This window comes from Oncorhynchus masou, unplaced genomic scaffold (assembly GCF_036934945.1).
Source record: "Oncorhynchus masou masou isolate Uvic2021 unplaced genomic scaffold, UVic_Omas_1.1 unplaced_scaffold_3248, whole genome shotgun sequence".
Lineage (NCBI taxonomy): Eukaryota > Metazoa > Chordata > Actinopteri > Salmoniformes > Salmonidae > Oncorhynchus > Oncorhynchus masou.
The window spans coordinates 23,606-31,204 of NW_027009662.1; positions in this window are offsets into that span (position 1 = coordinate 23,606).

The window sequence follows — 7,599 nt, forward strand, 5'->3', positions numbered from 1 at the left end:
CCACTGTGTTCTCGGGACCTTCAATGCTGCAAAAAAATGCTGGTACCCTTCCCCAGAACTGTGCCTCGGCACAATCCTGTCTCGAAGCTCCAAGGACAATTCCTTTGACCTCATGGCTTGGTTTTTGCTCTGACATGAACTGTCAGCCGTGGGGACCTTTATATAGACCGGTGTGTGCCTTTCCAAATCATGTCCAATCAATTGAATTTACCACAGGTGGACTCCAATCCAGTTGTATAAACATATTAATGATGATCAATTGAAACAGGATGCACCTGAGCTCAATTTTGAGTCTCATAGCAAAGGGTCTGAATACTTATGTAAATAAGTTATTTTCTTAATACATTTGTAAAAAATTCTAAGAACGTGTTTTCGCTTTGTCATTATCGGGTATTGTGGGTAGATTGACGAGGAAATGTTTTTATTTAATCCATTTTAGATAAGGCTGTATCTTCACAAAATGTGGAAAAGGTCAAGGGGTCTGAATAATTTCTGAATGCACGGTATATAAGCTGATGTATTTAATATAATGTGATGTATAAAATATAATGTGATGCATTTAATGTGATGTATTTAATATAATGTGATGTATTTAATGTGATGTGATGTATATAATATAATGTGATGTATTTAATGTGATGTGATGTATTTAATGTGATGTGATGTATTTAATGTGATGTATTTAATATGATGTGATGTATTTAATATAATGTGATGCATTTAATGTGATGTATTTAATATAATGTGATGTATTTAATATAATGTGATGCATTTAATGTGATGTATTTAATATAATGTGATGTATTTAATATAATGTGATGTATTTAATATAATGTATTTAATGTGATGTATATAATGTGATGATTTTATGTGAAGTATTTAATATAATGTGATGCATTTAATGTGATGTATTTAATATAATGTGATGTATTTAATATAATGCGATGTATTGAATATAATGTATTTAATGTGATGTATATAATGTGATGTATTTAATGTGATGTATTTAATATAATGTGATGTATTTAATGTGATGTATTGAATATAATGTGATGTATATAATATAATGTATTTAATGTGAAATATTGAATATAATGTGATGTATTTAATGTGATGTATTTAATATAATGTTGTGTATATAATGTGATGTATATAATATAATGTGATGTATTTAATATAATGTGATGTATTTAATGTGATGTATTTAATATAATGTGATGTATTTAATATAATGTGATGTATTTAATATAATGTATTTAATATAATGTATTTAATGTGATGTATATAATGTGATGTATTTAATGTGATGTATTTAATGTGAGGTATTTAATATAATGTGATGTATATAATTTGATGTATATAATGTGAGGTATTTAATATAATGTGATGTATTTAATGTTTTGTGATGTATGTAATGTGACGTATTTAAAATAATGTGATGTATACAATGTGATGTATTTAATGTGATGTATTTAATATAATGTGATGTATTTAATTTAATGTGATTTATTTAATATTATGTGATGTATATAATGTGATGTATTTCATATAATGTGATGTATTTAATGTGATGTATTTAATATAATGTGATGTATTTAATGTGATGTATTGAATATAATGTGATGTATATAATATAATGTATTTAATGTGAAATATTTAATATAATGTGATGTATTTAATGTGATGTATTTAATATAATGTTATGTATATAATGTGATGTATATAATGTGATGTATTTAATATAATGTGATATATTTAATGTGATGTATTTAATATAATGTGATGTATTTAATATAATGTGATGTATTTAATATAATGTGATGTATTTAATGTGATGTATTTAATATAATGTGAAGTATTTAATGTGATGTATTTAATATAATGTGATGTATATAATATAATGTGATGTATATAATGTGATGTATTTAATATAATGTGATGTATATAATATAATGTGATGTATTTATTGTGATGTACATAATGTGATGTATTTAATGTGATGTATATAATATAATGTGATGTATAAAAATATAATGTCATGTATATAATATAATGTGATGTATATAATATATTGTGATGTATATAATTGTCACACCCTAACCATAGTTTACTTTGTATGTTTCTATGTTTTGGTTGGTCAGGGTGTGATCTGAGTGGGCATTCTATGTTGGATGTCTTGTTTGTCTATTTCTATGTCTGGCCTGATATGGTTCTCAATCAGAGGCAGGTGTTAGTCATTGTCTCAGTCTAGCATCCGGCGCCGACAGAGATGGCCGCCTCGCTTCGCGTTCCTAGGAAACTATGCAGTTTTTTGTTTTGTTTTTACGTGTTATTTCTTTCATTAGTACCCCAGGTCATCTTAGGTTTCATTACATACAGTCGAGAAGAACCTCTGAATATAAGATCAGCGTCAACTCACCATCAGTACGACCAAGAATATGACTTTCGCGAAGCGGATCCTGTGTTCTGCCTTTCAACCAGGACAACGGAATGGATCCCAGCCGGCGACCCAAAAACGACTTCGTAAAAGAGGGAAACGAGGCGGTCTTCTGGTCAGACTACGTGAGACGGCACATCGTGCCCCACTTCCTAGCATTCTTCTCACCAATGTCCAGTCTCTTGACAACAAGGTTGATGAAATCCGAGCAAGGGTAGCATTCCAGAGGGACATCAGAGACTGTAACGTTCTTTGCTTCAAGGAAACATGGCTCACTGGTGAGACGCTTTCGGTGGCGGTGCAGCCAGCGGGTTTCTCCATGCATTGCGCCGACAGAAACAAACACCTTTCTGGTAAGAAGAGGGGCGGGGGCGTATGCCTTATGGCTAACGAGACGTGGTGTGATCACAGAAACATACAGGAACTCAAATCCTTCTGTTCACCTGATTTAGAATTTTTTAGAATTCCTCACAATCAAATGCAGACCTCATTATCTACCAAGGAATTCTCTTCGATTATAATCACAGCCGTATATATTCCCCCCAAGCAGACACATCGATGGCTCTGAACAAACTTTATTTGAGTCTTTGCAAACTGGAATCCATACATCCTGAGGCTGCATTCATTGTAGCTGGGGATTTTAACAAAGGCGAATCTGAAAACAAGACTCCCTAAAATGTATCAGCATATCGATTGCGCCACCAGGGCTGGCAAAACCTTGGATCACTGTTATTCTAACTTCCGCAACGCCAATAAGGCCCTGCCCCGCCCCCTTTCGGAAAAGCTGACCACGACTCCATTTTGCTGATCCCTGCCTACAGACAGAAACTGAAACAAGAAGCTCCCACGCTGAGGTCTGTCCAACGCTGGTCCGACCAAGCTGATTCCACACTCCAAGACTGCTTCCATCACGTGGACTGGGACATGTTTCGTATTGCGTCAGGCAACAACATTGGCGAATACGCTGATTCAGTGTGCGAGTTCATTAGAACGTGAGTTGAAGATGTCGTTCCCATAGCAACGATTAAAACATTCCCTAACCAGAAACCGTGGATTGATGGCAGCATTCGCGTGAAACTGAAAGCGCGAACCACTGCTTTTAATCAGTGCAAGGTGACTGGTGATATGACCGAATACAAACAGTGCAGCTATTCCCTCCGTAAGGCTATCAAAAAAGCTAAGCGTCAGTATAGAGACAAAGTAGAATCTCAATTCAACGGCTCAGACACAAGAGGTATGTGGCAGGGTCTACAGTCAATCACGGACTATAAGAAGAAATCCAGCTCAGTCACGGACCAGTATGTCTTGCTCCCAGGCAGACTAAATAACTTTTTTGCCCGCTTTGAGGACAATACAGTGCCACTGACACGGCCTACGGAAACATGCGGTCTCTCCTTCACTGCAGCCGAGGTGAGTAAAACATTTAAACGTGTTAACCCTCGCAAGGCTGCAGGCCCAGGCGGCATCCCCAGCCGCGCCCTCAGAGCATGCGCAGACCAGCTGGCTGGTGTGTTTACGGACATATTCAATCAATCCCTATACCAGTCTGCTGTTCCCACATGCTTCAAGAGGGCCACCATTGTTCCTGTTCCCAAGAAAGCTAAGGTAACTGAGCTAAACGACTACCGCCCCGTAGCACTCACTTCCGTCATCATGAAGTGCTTTGAGAGACTAGTCAAGGACCATATCACCTCCACCCTACCTGACACCCTAGACCCACTCCAATTTGCTTACCGCCCAAATTGGTCCACAGACGACGCAATCTCAACCACACTGCACACTGCCCTAACCCATCTGGACAAGAGGAATACCTATGCGAGAATGCTGTTCATCGACTACAGCTCGGCATTTAACACCATAGTACCCTCCAAGCTCGTCATCAAGCTCGAGACCCTGGGTCTCGACCCCGCCCTGTGCAACTGGGTACTGGACAACTGGGTACCGCCCCCAGGTGGTGAGGGTAGGCAACAACATCTCCACCCTGCTGATCCTCAACACTGGGGCCCCACAAGGGTGCGTTCTGAGCCCTCTCCTGTACTCCCTGTTCACCCACGACTGCGCGGCAACGCACGCCTCCAACTCAATCATCAAGTTTGCGGACGACACAACAGTGGTAGGCTTGATTACCAACAACGACGAGACGGCCTACAGGGAGGAGGTGAGGGCCCTCGGAGTGTGGTGTCAGGACAATAACCTCACACTCAACGTCAACAAAACTAAGGAGATGATTGTGGACTTCAGGAAACAGCAGAGGGAACACCCCCCTATCCCCATCGATGGAACAGTAGTGGAGAGGGTAGTAAGTTTTAAGTTCCTCGGCATACACATCACAGACAAACTGAATTGGTCCACTCACACAGACAGCATCGTGAAGAAGGCGCAGCAGCGCCTCTTCAACCTCAGGAGGCTGAAGAAATTTGGCTTGTCACCAAAAGCACTCACAAACTTCTACAGATGCACAATCGAGAGCATCCTGGTGGGCTGTATCACCGCCTGGTACGGCAACTGCTCCGCCCACAACCGGAAGGCTCTCCAGAGGGTAGTGAGGTCTGCACAACGTATCACCGGGGCAAACTACCTGCCCTCCAGGACACCTACACCACCCGATGTTACAGGAAGGCCATAAAGATCATCAAGGACATCAACCACCCGAGCCACTACCTGTTCACCCCGCTATCATCCAGAAGGTGAGGTCAGTACAGGTGCATCAAAGCTGGGACCGAGAGACTGAAAAACAGCTTCTATCTCAAGGCCATCAGACTGTTAAACAGCAACCACTAACATTGAGTGGCTGCTGCCAACACACTGACTCAACTCCAGCCACTTCAATAATGGGAATTGATGGGAAAGTATGTAAAATATATCACTAGCCACTTTAAACAATGCTACCTAATATAATGTTTACATACCCTACATTATTCATCTCATATGTATACGTATATACTGTATTCTATCATCTACTGCATCCTTATGTAATACATGTATCACTAGCCACTTTAACTATGCCACTTTGTTTACATACTCATCTCATATGTATATACTGTACTCGATACCATCTACTGTATCTTGCCTATGCTGCTCTGCACCATCACTCATTCATATCTTTATGTACATATTCTTTATCCCCTTACACTGTGTATAAGAAATTAGTTTTGGAATTGTTAGTAAGATTACTTGTTGGTTATTACTGCATTGTCGGAACTGGAAGCACAAGCATTTCGCTACACTCGCATTAACATCTGCTAACCATGTGTATGTGACAAATAAAATTTGATTTGATTTGATTTGATTGTCTCTGTGTTTTGCACCAGATAGGGCTGTTTTAGGTTTTCGCACATTTGTTATTTTGTTAGTTTATTCGTGTATAGTTTCTTTATTAAAATAAAATGAATAACAACCACACTGCATTTTGGTCCGCTCCTCCCTCTACAGACGAAAGCCGTGACAGAATCACCCACCACAACAGGACCAAGCGGTAACAGGCAAAAGCAACAGCAGGAGCGACAAAAAGAGGAATGGACATGGGAGGACGAATTAGACGGAGAAGGACCCTGGGCTCAGCCTGGAGAATATCGCCGCCCCAAGGAAGAACTGGAGGCGGCAGAAGCGGAGAGGCGCCGGTATGAGGAGACAGCACGGATGGAAGCCCCAAAATCTCTTGGGGGGGGGCTCAGGGAGAGTGTGGCAGAGTCAGGAGTCAGACCTGAGCCAACTCTCCCTGTTTATCGTGAGGAGAGAGTAATGAGGGAGTTGCTGTGTTGGTGCTTTTAGTATGGAATTCGCCCGACGGAGCGTGTCGGGGATTTGATGGCACCTGGGTCAGCGCTCCATACTCGTCCTGAGGTGCGTGTTAGTTGGCTGGTGAAGTTGGTGCCAGCCTCACGCACCAGGCCTCCTGTGCACCTCCCTAGCCTTGCACGTCCTGTGCCAGCACTGCTCTCAAGATCTCCAGTACGCCTTCATGGTCGAGCCCATCCTGTGCCACCTCCACACGCCAGCCCTCCGATAGCAGCTCCCCGCACCAGGCTTCCTGTGCGTGTCCTGTGCGCATCAGGCCTACAGTGCGCCTCGCCTCTCCAGCGCTGACAGAGCCTTCCTCCTCTCCTGCGCTGCTGGAGTCTCCCGCCTGTTTAGCGCTGCCAGAGCTTTCCGCCTCTACAGCATTGCCGGAGTCTCCTGCCTGTTTAGCGCAGCCAGAGCTGCCAGCCTGCATGGAGCAGCCAGAGCTGTCAGTCTGCATGGAGCAGCCAGAGCTGTTAGCCTGCATGGAGCAGCCAGAGCTGTCAGTCTGCATGGAGCAACCAGAGCTGTCAGTCTGCATGGAGCAGCCAGAGCTGTCAGTCTGCATGGAGCAGCCAGAGCTGTCAGTCTGCATGGAGCAACCAGAGCTGTCAGTCTGCATGGAGCAACCAGAGCTGCCTGTCTGCATGGAGCAGCCAGAGCTGTCAGTCTGCATGGAGCAACCAGAGCTGCCTGTCTGCATGGAGCAGCCAGAGCTGTCAGTCTGCATGGAGCAGCCAGAGCTGTCAGTCTGCATGGAGCAACCAGAGCTGTCAGTCTGCATGGAGCAGCCAGAGCTGTCAGTCTGCATGGAGCAACCAGAGCTGTCAGTCTGCATGGAGCAGCCAGAGCTGTCAGTCTGCATGGAGCAACCAGAGCTGTCAGTCTGCATGGAGCAGCCAGAGCTGTCAGTCTGCAGGAGCAGCCGGAGATGTCAGTCTGCATGGAGCTGCCAGTCTGCAAGGAGCTGCCAGTCTGCAAGGAGCTGCCAGTCTGCAAGGAGCAGCCAGAGCTGCCAGTCTGCATGAAGCTTCCAGAGCCGTCAGTCTGCCAGGATCCGCCAGTTAGCCAGACTCTTCCAGATCCGCCAGTCAGCCAGACTCCTCCAGATCCGCTAGTCAGCCAGACTCCTCCAGATCCGCCAATCTGCCAGACTCCTCCAGATCCGCCAGTCAGCCAGACTCCTCCAGATCCGCCAGTCAGCCAGACTCTTCCAGATCCACCAGTCAGCCAGACTCTTCCAGATCCGCCAGTCAGCCAGACTCTTCCAGATCCGCCAGTCAGCCAGACTCTTCCAGATCCGCCAGTCAGCCAGACTCTTCCAGATCCGCCAGTCAGCCAGACTCTTCCAGATCCGCCAGTCTGCCAGACTCTTCCAGATC